This window comes from Terrapene carolina, unplaced genomic scaffold (assembly GCF_002925995.2).
Source record: "Terrapene carolina triunguis isolate 2854851 unplaced genomic scaffold, T_m_triunguis-2.0 Scaffold58, whole genome shotgun sequence".
In the NCBI taxonomy this organism is placed as follows: domain Eukaryota; kingdom Metazoa; phylum Chordata; order Testudines; family Emydidae; genus Terrapene; species Terrapene triunguis.
The window spans coordinates 44,656,819-44,670,694 of NW_020664409.1; positions in this window are offsets into that span (position 1 = coordinate 44,656,819).

The following is a 13,876-nucleotide window of genomic DNA, read 5'->3' on the forward strand; positions in this document are numbered from 1 at the left end:
GTCAATAGCTACTTTAATCTACTGTTAAAAACAGTTCAATTACATAGGTGCTGAAGGTGCTCAGCACTTTGCAGGATCAAGATCTTATCTAGATTTGAGGCAGACTTTTTAAAAAAAATTCCTATGTTTAAACTAAGGTACTGATCCTGCAAGCTGATGCATTTAGGCAGATAATTTCTCAAAGTTATGCATGTACTCAAGTACTGACCACCTTTGAGATTTATTGATGAAAAGAGCTAGGTAGTATTATTGGCAAGATTGGGACCTAACATTTTAGACAAGATGTGATAAATAGGCAATGCAGAATAGATGAGGAAAGGAGAACAAGGGTAACAAAAATAGTAGGCTGTCCCTTTAGTATTAAAACTATGTTGGTACAGGCATTTAATTTTACTTATTTCAATTATTTATTTGCTATTGTATTAAAAATTCAGGGATATAACTCCAGCGTGACAGAGGGAATGTAAAATATCTTAGAAGAGCTGCTGGTTCTATGTACTGGAGGAATTGGTTCGCATTTTCCAGCCAAATCCTTGACTTGCCCAGGGGTCAGTGTCAGATGCTACTTCCCTGTCTAAGACCGTGTGCATGTGTGATGGTTCTTTGGAACTGCAAAGGCCTTCAGTGACTGACTGCCAGGGCCTTAAATTGGCCATATATGTCAATGAAATAATGGGAAATGTTGAAATAATAATGTTGCACCATTCTATAGGCCTACAGGGGAAAGAGAAAGAAAGGGTGTGTGCATCTGCTTGATGCCAAAGCCTAGTAAATGTCAGCTGTATTAAGGTAAGGAATAACTGAGGTCTTCTGAAAACAGGATGTTACTTTGGTTTAATAATTGATTCCTCCCATGCACAGGCAGTGCTAGACAATACAGCAAACTGCAGAATAAAGCACAGTAATACAAGTACACAGAGTATTTCTATAGTATCATTGTCATTAAATCAATAAAATCAGTAGAAACTAAATTAAGGAATCATTCTAACAGCATGGTGGATGTTTCATTAAACAGTTTTTCTGCTATTTAAACAGAAAAGCTCCCTACTCACATCTCAACCCTAGTTTCTTTCTACACTCCTCTAAGGTGGGGGTTCCATGCTTTGTGTTGTGCCTTATTTCATTAATGCTTCCTTCGCTTGATTTCCCCCCCAATAATCAAATTCCTTTCAATCTGACCTTTAGGCCTGGAGCAGTCCCACTTTCTATATGCTAAGATTCCTCCTTCAGAACCTTCCTTTGAAACCCACATCTTTGGGGTTTATAGTAGCACCTGAGCTGAGTGGACTAGGCACAGCAAGCGCCTGAGCATTAGTAGGAAAATCCTTTGAGAATAAGGGCAACAAAACACCAAATGCGTAAGAAATAACCAACCAAATGAAAGAATGAAACACAACTAACAATTCTCCTAAAAAGGTGGCAGCAGAGACTCATTTAATTGGTTGGTCAGGAGCCAGGCAAAGCAATGGCAGTACAAACAGTTAGAAGAAAGTGCCTCCCAGGGTAAGATTGTTGTAGAACTCACGCTTACTCTACTTTTAAAAGCCCTTAGAGGAGGAAACCAAAGCCTGTCAACAATAAAACAGAACAATCTTATGGAAGAAGTCAGTACAGTTGAGAGGAAAAATAATATGACCCTGAAAATTGGAGTGGGGAAGTCTGAAGGACAGAGTAACTTCTTGGAGGGGCAAACACCAGTCTGGAAAAAAAACAAAAAAACCCAGGACTGAAAGAACAAGATGTAGGATTTTTGCAACACCACAAGATGCCCTCATTCTCATATTTCTGAGCAGAAAACTAATCTGCCACAGCAAATTCACAAAGTGAATAAAAGCAAATATTTTACATTACTAAATAGGTGTATTATGACAGGTTTCAGAGTAGCAGCCGTGTTAGTCTGTATCCGCAAAAAGAACAGGAGTACTTGTGGCACCTTAGAGACTAACAAATTTATTAGAGCATAAGCTTTCGTGGGCTGTTGCTGTGCTGAGGTTAACTTGAATACAAAAATGAACAGAAGAGTGTAAAATGTGCGTCTGAGTGGAACCAATCGTACAGGACCAGAAAATTAAAATATCTCCTGCATTTTACAAAGCACATCTGCAAAAATTTTCAAGCTGGGCCAAAATTTCCAAATGTTTATTTCTAAGGCTAGGCACCTAAAACCGTATTTATGCACCTAAATACATGACCTGATTCAGAGCCCACTGTTACAATCTACAGAGTCATTCAGTAACACTAATTCTCTATCACAGTTGGTTTGGTCCTTGAGCCAGACCCCCAGCATTCTCCCTCCAAGAACAATCCTCATCTGCTAAAGCGACACAAATTTATACCAGATGAGTATTTGGCCCTAAGTTTTCAGATTCCTTAATTGTCTTTACAACCATCGACCAGAGAGTTGAGGTTGGAACTAGAGGTACAGATGGAATGATCCATTTCATTTTTATGGGCTTGTCTTTATGGAAAAATTAATTCTAACTGTAACTCATTTGTTGCCCCCAACTTGAGTTCTGAAAACACAGAAACACCCTTAACTCAAATTGGCTGGCCCGAGAGGGTATATAAAACTTGAATGAGCACAGATCTCCAGCTGTTACCATGAATGTTTTGTAGTGTGGATGCAGAGTAGTTCCACTCCAGTGCCACTAGCCCTCCAATGCCTTCCCGTGATTCCCTTGCCCTCAAAGGACAAATGAATTATCCCACAACTCACTGGGAAAGAACATATAGCGCAGCTAGGCTATGGGAGGTCTTCCCAGAAGTCATATGGCCACCTACTAGTGAGTTTAGCACCAAAGTGGAAACAGTAGATTAAGAGTTTTTTCACAATGTGGCCACTCTCAATCGAGCTAGTCAACCTTGAAAGGAGTAACTTAAGTTAACTCTTCAGTGAAGACCTATCCTATATGGTCTACTACTAGAACTGAGTGAAGTATTGACAGCAAACTCTTCTTGACAAATTGACTGGAGCCCCTTTTTCTGTTAAACTATTTGAAAACCGGTTTTGATTTTCAACATTGTAGGCATGGAAACTATGTGCACGTTTTATGTGGAGTTATTTGTCCATGAATTGGGTGTAAGTTGTTAACTGCAACTGTTATTTCTAATATACACTATATGTATTTGACTACTAATGTGATACAATGCTTTACCTAAGTCACATATTCAGGCTTCTTTTCCCTGGTTGGATGACATCCAAACTCAAAGAGCTTTCATGATGACTGTTCAAACTCTTCTGGGGAGATACTCATGCAAATATAAAATTGCATAGGTATTCACAACATTTTCTCGATGCACACATTCGGCAAGCAAATGTGCATTCATATTAATAGTTGAAAAGAAGCTGTGTATGGAGTTGTGAATATAAAGCATATTCACATGAATGTATTATGTTTATGAATGTTTTTGTTTTGTTTGAAATTTTGCCTAGTTGGCATATAAGCAGGTTCCTTAATATAGAAAGAAACAGTCCTATGATCATACACCATAATTCCCATGAATAGTAATGGAAGTTCAATTAATTATGGTGAGAGTGAATCCTAAAAAAAAATTGTTCCGTCAATATTTTGTACCACACTGTGTTTTAAGAAATTGAATGACCCTATTAAACTACAGTATTCAAAATTGTCTATAGAAGTTCTAATTTGATGCTGAAAAAGCAATAAGCTGATGGTTTGGCATCCAGCAATATTCTATAATTTGTTTCTAGTGTGCACCCAGACAGAACTTTATAATGCTTCACTGAAAGCCTTAATAGAAGCTTAATAAAACAGAAGGTCTCTGGATAGATAGACAGAGAAGAGATGACTCTGAGGGGGAACAATAGAGGAGCGGCACAAGAGCTAACAGTCTTCAACTGTGAAGAATCACAGGGAAAAGGCAGAGGTAAAGACTGGAGAAGTGGAGTGAATAAGTGAGGTTAGAGATGTAGGATAAAATAAGTCCTAAAGTTTTTAGATTGCTAGGACTACAACTTTGAATTGGATTCTGCCATGGACAGGTGTTTACCAATGTGATATACATACTGCTCAACAGCCATGACCAAAATATAGGACACAATCTGGAAACAAGACACACTATAAAACCAATACTTCAGGATCTGTAAAATGAGTTGGGATGCAGTTCTATTTTCATTTTCCATTTCTATAGTAGGATGCTTAAATGGTACTGTGCTATCCTCAATTACATGATTCGGCACATTTAATAGTACTCTGACATGTATCAAACCTCTCTTAATGCAGAGTAGTTGAGAATATGGTATGGTCCCATTTTTTCTGGAATGATAGGGTGGCCTACTGTCCATGTTCTAGACCCCAAGATTAGGAAATCAGGATTCAGGACTCCCATAACAAAGTTAATGGCAGCAAAAAAAGATAAGAATGAATTTAAAGCATGACTAAGAATTCCAGCAGAGGTAAGATTAAAAATAAGAGCAAACTCTGACAATGTTTAAGACTTGAACAGGAGCTATGTAAGAATGGAAAAGGACTGGTCTGAGTTAAAGAGAATGTTGGCAAATTCAGAGACTTTTATTGAAAACACCTTGTGTGACTCTTTCTGCTTGTTATGGTTTTCACCAAAAAAATTAATCCTGGTGCCTAAATTAATGTAATTAATCAGAGGTTAATCCTGTATAATCAGATTGTCTGTTAATTTGTATAATTTCATTGTTCTGCATGAGTTCATTCCAAAGCTCTGGCAGTTAGCATATTTTTCCTATTTCATATAATGACATAGCTGCAAAACTGGAGCTTATTTATAGAGTTGGTAATCCTCCACTCTTAATGTGTTTGTTTTGCTTTTAAGAACTAGATTTATTAACTCTATTAAATGTACTTAAAGGTGAAAATCAGTGTGCATCCTGAAAAAGCAATAACAATACTTAGTTCTGTTAAAGAAAGAACCAATATTTAGTCATTTGTACATATATTTTTACCTATTTTATACAATTTTATATTTGCTGAGTGTTTCTTTATTATTTACCATCTGGTTCTGAGTCTTTACAGTTCACTTAAAGAATCTGTATATTTCATTAATAGGCCATGAGATGTTTTTATATGTACACTCGTGAATTAGTTTTTCCACTTAAGGTTAGCTGACACTTCCCATTATAAGACCCTGGGTTTAGTTGCATATACCTTTGCCAAACTTTAACTGTTGAGTTTTCCATGCTGGGTATCAGCATTATGCTCAACTTTTTTCTGAATTTCCCTCCAAAATCATTCAGCCATTTCTGAGAACAAGGCTAGGGAAAACATCATTGTTTTGCCAATGTAAAAAAGATTCTAGTGACCTTTTCTTTGCACAGCTCTATGACCCCTATGCTTTGAAGCAGAGACTTGAAATTTGGCAAGGTCCCTCACCAAAAGCTCTTAAGCAAATTAAGCATATTTACCCTTACCATAACACATGAACCAAGAGTCACCCAATGAAATCAACAGGCAGAAGGTTTAAAACAAACAAAAGAATACTTCTTCACTACTTCTTCATCAACCTATGGAACTTATTGCCAGAGGATGCCGTGAAGGCCAAAACTATATCTGTGTTCAAAAAATAATTAGATAAATTAATGGAGGATAGGTCCATCAATGTCTATCAGCCACTATGATCAGGGATGCAACTCTATGCTCTGGGTGTCCCTGCCTCTGACTGCCAGGTGCTGGGACTGGATGACAGGGAATGGATCACTTCATGATTGCCCTGTTCCATTCATTCCCTTTGAGTCATCTGGCATTGTCCACTGTTAGAAGACAGGATACTGGACTAGATGAACCATTGGTGATTGGTATTGACCATTATGTTCCCAGTAATAGCTGCACGCAACTGCTTTGGGATGGGCTACAGTTGAACACCAGAGCTGAAATCTGGGATCCTGTCTCTGTTGTAATGACTTCCCCTCCCCCCACTGGCACTAGGCCTGACTGGTCAAAGTCTGATGGTGGGGGAAGAAAGGTTATTACTGGAACTGGGGATGGGAGGCTGGGACTTGTTGGGCAAGGAGATTAGGACTGGGTGATAGGGAGGAGGCACTGATTGGGCCCTGGAGTTGGTGAGGGAAATGAGGGGGTGGGTGCTGGCACAGGGACTAGGTGCCTGTTGATAGAGGGTGACAGGGGAAGGACACTGAGATTGGATGAGGAGCTGGGGGTGGGGAGAGTGAGACTGTCTGAATAAAGAGATTGGGATTAGGAACCACTATGCAGGGAAACAGGGAAAGAGGAGAGAAAACAGATCTGGCTGTCAAGGAGTTAATGTGCCAGGGAGAACTGGGACTGGCTGGACGGAGACTGAGATGCAGAGCCAGGAGAGAGTGTTGTTAGAGCTGGGCTGAGAACAATAACTGTTTCTTGGAGGATTTTGAATTTAAAAAATTTTTGTTCTAATTTGGAATGAAAGATATTCCAAAATTCTCCATGAAACAGAAATCCAGATTTTTTTTTTAATTGTAACATTTTCTTTTGATAGATTCAAAACAAACTTTTGCCTGGTATACCGATGGGTAGCCAGGAAGCCCAGAGAGCCAAGCTCCCTGATTTCTGGACCATGGCTCTCCTACTACCTGATTCATGGGAGTGGGGCAGCCCAGGGAGAATCATAGAATATCAGGGTTGGAAGGGACCTCAAGAGGTCATCTAATCCACCCCCGTGCTCAAAGCAGGACCAGTCCCCAACTAAATCATCCCAGCCAGGGCTTTGTCAAGCCTGGCCTTAAAACCTCTAAGGATGGAGATTCCACCACCTCCCTAGGTAACACATTCCAGTGCTTCACCACCCTCCTAGTGAAAGTTTTTCCTAATATCCAACCTAAACCTCCCCCACTGCAACTTGAGACCATTACTCCTTGTTCTGTCATCTGCTATCACTGAGAACAGCCTAGATCCATCCTCTTTGGAACCCCCTTTTAGGTAGTTAAAAGCAGCTATCAAATCCCCCCTCATTCTTCTCTTCTGCAGACTAAATAATCCCAGTTCCCTTAGCCTCCTCTCATAAATCATGTGCTCCAGCCCCCTAATCATTTTTGTTGCCCTCCGCTGGATTCTTTCCAATTTTTCCATATCCTTATAGTGTGGGGCCCAAAACTGGACACAGTACTCCAGATGAGGCCTCACCAATGCCAAATAGAGGGGAATGATCATGTCCCTCGATCTGCTGGCAATGCCCCTACTTATACAGCCCAAAATGTCGTTAGCCTTCTTGGCAACAAGGGCACACTGACTCATATCCAGCTTCTCGTCCATTGTAACCTCTAGGTCCTTTTCTGCAGAACTGCTGCCTAGCTACTTGGTCCCCCATCTGTAGCAGTGCATGGGATTCTTCCGTCCTAAGTGCAGGACTCTGCACTTGTCCTTGTTGAACCTCATCAGATTTCTTTTGGCCCAATCCTCTAATTTGTCTAGGTCCCTCTATATCCTATCCCTACCCTCAAGCGTATCTACCATTCCCTCCCAGTTTAGTGTCATCTGCAAATTTGCTGAGGGTGCAATCCACACCATCCTCCAGATCATTAATGAAGATATTGAACAAAACCAGCCCCAGGACTGACCCTTGGGGCACTCTGCTTGATACCGGCTATCAACTAGACATGGAGCCATTGATCACTACCCGTTGAGCCTGATGATCTAGCCAGCTTTTTATCCACTTTATAGTCCATTCATCCAGCCCATACTTCTTTAACTTGCCGTCAAGAATACTGTGGGAGACCGTATGAAAAGCTTTGCTAAAGTCAAGGAATAACTCGTCCACTGCTTTCCCCTCATCCACAGAGCCAGTTATCTCATCATAGAAGGCAATTAGGTTAGTCAGGCATGACTTGCCCTTGGTGAATGCATGCTGACTGTTCCTGATCACTTTCCTCTCCTCCAAGTGCATCAAAATGGTTTCCTTGAGGACCTGATCCATGATTTTTCCAGGGACTGAAGTGAGGCTGACTGACTTGTAGTTCCCTGGATCCTCCTCCTTCCTTTGCCAGATTTCTTGAGGATGTTTCCCGGGGAATAAGTGTGTGTGTGTGAACTTAGGGGAAAAAATTGTGCTAGTTTCTGTTTCCCCTCTGTTATTCTTTCATGGTAGGTTAGATGATACCATGCTTCATACTGTAATCATATTACATAAAAACTTCTCACCATTTAATTGATGAACCTCTATGTAAATACATTAGATGGGTATGAAAACCAAATGCAAGTTTTATTTATATTGCCAATAAATACTGAGTTCCAGATGATGAACACATCAGTATGCTCTAAATGTTCAGAGCAGTCTAGCAGGCATGCTACAGATTCTCTATCTTTGCATTTTTTCCCTATGATGTTAAATGACATTTCAGTTTTTTTCCAATAGACTTGTCAATACTTCTGCTTGAAACTAAAATAACCAACATCAGGTACTGCCATTGAGTGCCATTTAAAAATGCATTATTGTATATATTAACATTTTGTCTTCATTTACATCTAGATCACGTACTGTAAAATGTTTTGTATTCAGTTGCTTCATGTTTTAGCGTCTACTGTATCGTTGGGTTTTTTTACCATCTCCATTTGATACATTGATCAGAGGTAATTACATTACCAATATGCAGTTTCAACTCATTTGTAACAAACAAGAAAAAAGGTATTAAGCAGCAACAAGAGATCATGCTGAGAGATGGCCTTTAAGAAGGCTAATTTGCTATCTAAGGGCATGATACAAAGCCCTTAGTTAAAGTTAATGGGGGTCTTTCCATTGACTTCAGTGGGTTTTGAATGAGGCCCTAAATGTTTTTGCTTCAGAGTTGTGCATGACTGAAATAAAGCACACCAAATGCCTAAGTAGAGCTGGTATTCAACAGCATAAGCACTAAAGTCAAATTCTTTGCTTAGAACTTTTAGCTATGATTGGTTGGAGTTGGAACTGAACAGTGTTGGCCATAAGTTGGGACCTGAGTTGTACTGAACTGTCAGGATAGCTGAATGGAGTGCACTCTGGACACCTCAGAAAGGAGCACAGCGTCTTCCCCTCTAGCATGTGTTGCTGACCTCAAAAAGTGTTAAGGGCCTACCCAGGCTCCCAGGCATTATAGGTTAGGGGATTTTCAGTGTGTATGTTATTTATAATGTATTTTGTTGTGGACCTCTTGAATTATCTGAGACAAGGTGGGTGAGGTAATATCTTTTATTGAACCAACTTCTGTTAGTGAAAGAGACAAGCTTTCGAGCTACACAGAGTTCTTCATGTTTTAAATTCTCTGTCAACTGAGTGAATGAGAGTAAGGCTAGGTCTACACTACGGCGGGGGTCCGACCTAAGATACGCAACTTCAGCTACGTGAATACCGTAGCTGAAGTTGCGTATTTTAGGTCGACTTACCTGGCTGTGAGGACGGGGGAAAGTCGACCGCTGCCACGCTGCCGTCGACTCCGCTGCCGCCTCTTGCCGCGGTGCATTTCCGGAGTCGATGGCAGAGCGATCAGGGATCGATTTTATCGCGTCTTCACTAGACGCGATAAGTCGATCCCAGAAAACCGATTGCCTGCCGCCGGACCCTCCGGTAAGTGTAGACAAGCCCTAAGTATTGATTATAAGAATGGTGACAATACTAGCATGCTACATCAACGTATCTCCCAACCTTAGTAAGAAATATGCCATATAATAATATTGTTTCATTGGAGAAGGTTCAGTGTGAAGGCCAAGTGTGAGTACCTCTCACTCTAAGGTTGTGTAGGGCAGGGATCAATAAGTAAGACTTGATCAGCCTCTAGGAAAAGCAATGAAAGAGAAGCGTGGCTTCACCCTCCTACCATCCTCAATGAGGGTGAGTATAGTTTACATATTACTGAGGCCAAGAGCTGAGTAGGATTCCGAAAAGGATTAGACATTTATATGGATAATGAGTATCCAGAGTTTATAATAATTAGAGTTTTGGAAGGGATATAAATACTGATGATTCAGGGTGAGAGGAAGGTCTAGTGGTTAGGGTGCTAATTTGGGACACCTAGGTTCATATTTCCAGTGTGACTTGAGGTAAGTCGCTTAGTATCAGTGTGCCTCCCTTCTCAATCTGTAAAATAGGGATAATACTTCCTTGGTAGCATGAGCATAAATACATTAAAGTATGAGTCTAAGACACTGTGGTAATGTGGGTAGGGGACATATAAGTAGCATAGATAAGGGGGATTTCTTCTTAACCCCTACAGTTACGCAGTTAGGGGATTTTTTGCTTGCGGGGGGGGGGGGGGGGAGGGGGAAGTTGCATCTTCCTCTGAAGCATCTTGTATTAGTCGCTATCAGAGACAGAATATTGGACAAGGTGGATCACTGGTCAGAACCTGCATGGCAATTCCTATTTGAAGTGTCCAAGCTGTTGCCTATCTCCCCAGCAATAAGATTCTGTGGAAAGGGTAATTAGTCAGGGAGAAAGCAGCTAATTAATGGAAAACTTAGTGTTATTAGTTTATCTCCACACCTCCCAACTAGCTTATTTCCTGAGTCAGTTAATCAGAGTAGTCTGAACTCTTAATAGAGTGGATGAGTTAAGGAAGGGACCACACTTGAATGTGTCAAAGCCTTCTGTTGCAATACATAAAAAGCTAAAATCCAAAACAAAATTCCTTCTGACAGAAGCTGCAGCCTGTGTCAGGAGTGAAAGTTAAATAAAAGATGGATGTCTGAAACCAAAATGGTGCTTTAGCCTCTGGGACACAATGCCATTTTTGCTGTGTGGTCTGTAATTAAAAGCACAGACATCTCTGCCCTAGAGAAAACGTCTGTTCTTCAAGAACACATTTTTTTTTTTAACTGTACAAAAGACTTAGGTAAGGTCAGGAAAAAGTCACAATCACAAGACCTTATTGTGAAGACCCTGATTGGGCATAATGTTTCATGTTTTGAATTCCCTCCGTGACAGCATAGATTAATACAAAGAAAACATGCCAATGCGAAAAATAGATTACAATTATTGTAAGGAAATAAGATTTTTAAAAAGTAAACAAATAGCTTTGAAAGGCTATATTAGTTTGATATGGGTAATTGTTCTAGCACTGGATGGAACACCAACGGTAAAATAAGAACATACTTAACCTTTTGGCTAAAACTGAAAATGAATCTTATTATTTGGGTTTCTTTGTTTTGGAGGACTGGGAAACAGGCAAGTTTTTCCTTATATTTATACATTTCCTTGTTCTTTTGAGTATTAGAAGAAGAAATGCCTAAATAAAACAAGATAGGCCTGTTCTCATATGTAATTCCATTTTACCTGGAAATATTAAATCTCACAGAAGAAACTATTCTTATGTCATTTCCAGTCCAATGCTGCAGACTCAAGAACTCTGGATAGTGTGGAGAATTTCAGGTGTTCTTCACACTTAAAGGTTTCCTATCACTATTCCCGCACACACATCCACCAGTAAAAACACTATCACTGACCACTACACAAACAGCTATTATGTCTACACTTATGTATTCATCCCACAATTCTGATTCATGAAATGCATAAAAAACTCTCATACCCTGCTTTTGTTCATACAAATATTGTACAAAGCTTGGATGTTAGTATAACAAACCATCCAAAAAGCAAAGCTACTGTAACAATTCCAGACTAAACATCATGCACACGCAGCAATCTTTTTTCCCCTGAGCAAAATAATTCCATGCAACCCTTTTAAGATAAATCTCATTAGACACAAAGCTCGCTTATGAAAAATCCTAAATCTTATGCAAGGTAATAACTGTCCCTTATGTGAGAACATCAATTGTTGTTGTAACAAACCATTACAGTTAGTAATACAGAGCAAATGTGTATATAAACCCACTTATACAAGCAATGCTCTGTGTAAATCATATTTTCAATTCTCCATATGTTATATAGAGTAGTAATCACTTCTCTAGATAGCACATAGAACAAGGCATGTATAACACTAACAAAGCTACAGCAATAGTTTTAAAATTGGTATGCTAGAGGTCAGCAAGAAACTGCTTAATTGGTGGAGGGGAGGTGTGTGTGAGTGAAGAGCTGGGTGTTAAGGTTATATATAACTCTATATAACACTAGCTTTCCCTTTCTTCACTTCCTACACTTAACCTTAAACTAACATAGATTTTATTGGAGGGGGGGAGTGGAGATGGAGAGAACGAATACCCTCCATTTTAAAAGGGATTCAATGTTAGCCTTTTCAAACATCACGAAGGTAGTTTGGATCCGGGCATACAGGGGAAAGTGCCAGGAGGGAGTCCAGGGGTGTAAGACTGTCATGGAGCCATGCTCTCCAGTCTCAGTTTACATGTCTGATGGGATTTCCAAAAGCTCTCAGTATTGGTCTAATTCTTTTCCCACTGAAGTCAGTTGGCCAACCCTTTTGAAAACCCATGCTTCTAGTTTTTGCATAACCGTAGTGCTGTATGTTCTGACTTCTCTCATGCCATCCTAATGCCCCGCACCTTTCCTGTATCTCACCATGTTTCCTAAGCCTCTTCTACACTCACTTTTAGTCTGCTGTTCTGTTAGGGGAGCATTGTTTTCCAGTCCAGGTTTATATGTAAATATTTTATGTACATAAAATATGCCACATAAACCTTGAAAACAGTGCTCCCTGGCCCCAATGCTTCCTAAACCCTTCCCTGCCATTCCTCCATACTCCACCAACCTCCTTTCTTCCCCTTTCCAAGCATCCCTTTTTCTTGCCAATCCAGAATACCTCCATTATGAGTATGAGAATCTATTTTCCATACTGGACTCATGCCTGCACCCTCCCACACAGCCTCCTTTCTTCCCAGGACCCATTCCAATGACTCAATCCATCAGCTGCTGTATCACAATTTGGCATCAGGTCAGTGTATTGTATAAATGTATTTTGGTTTGCAGGCAAAAAACAGCTCTTCATAACTTTGTATTCCACACCTAATCTGTCACCTGATTTACTAGTAACATTTCTCCCTGTCATGGGAACAAAACTATTCTGGAATTTATAGCTCAAGCCATTTTGATCATATAAGGTGCTAATGAAGCTAGAAAAATCTTTAGAAGTGAAGGAGGGGGAAACTTTGAAAACACATTGGGCCAGTTTGTAGGCTAGTGTATTTTGCCATAGTCCCATTAATGGAGATATGCCTTGTTTGCATCAGCTGAGGAGCTAGTCCTCCTAGCTTAAAAACTCCTTGTGGGACACTTCTGTGACATTTTGGAAAAAAAATTTCTACCCTGGGATGCAATATCACGTGAAATTTTGAGGAGAATTTCTTACACTTCTTTTTGGGGGGGGGGGCAGTGGTAGATAGCATGGGGACTGTTGAAAATCCGACTATAATTGGACTATAATCTAATTATAGAGAGCCTGAGTCCCCTCTACAATGCCGTTGAGCTCACTAATTACACAGTGTGTTGAGCTGTTTTCTTAATCTGGCCACTATTTTTATTTTGCAAAGATGAGCTATTCCTTTTTTTATTTAAACTGAATGATTCTCCCACTCTGGATGAATCATCCAAAACAAACACTTTGTACTACAGTTCTTCTCAAATGTGTGCAGTCATCATGTCAGTAATTTGTGTTTTAATTTTATAAAATAACTATCTGCAGACAAGTCCAAGAATAGAGCAGGTGGATTTAATTCTCAGATGCTCAAATATAGGGGTGTGCAGACCCTACAAATTCAGTTTTGAGATTTTGACAATGGACCAGTCACATCTGCTGAGCAAGAGGGTGGATTCAAGCTTCAAACTGAGTTCAAACCCAGGCTCATCAAAATTATTTTTCATTGCAAATGTTCATGCAGCCCTTGTCAGTCGTCTTCTGCAAGATGGAATAGATTAGGTCAGATCCTCAGCTAGTATAAATCGACAACTCCATTGGCTTCACATCAGCTGAGGTTTGGTCCTGCATGGTATTAGTTCCAGTTGCTCTGTCACT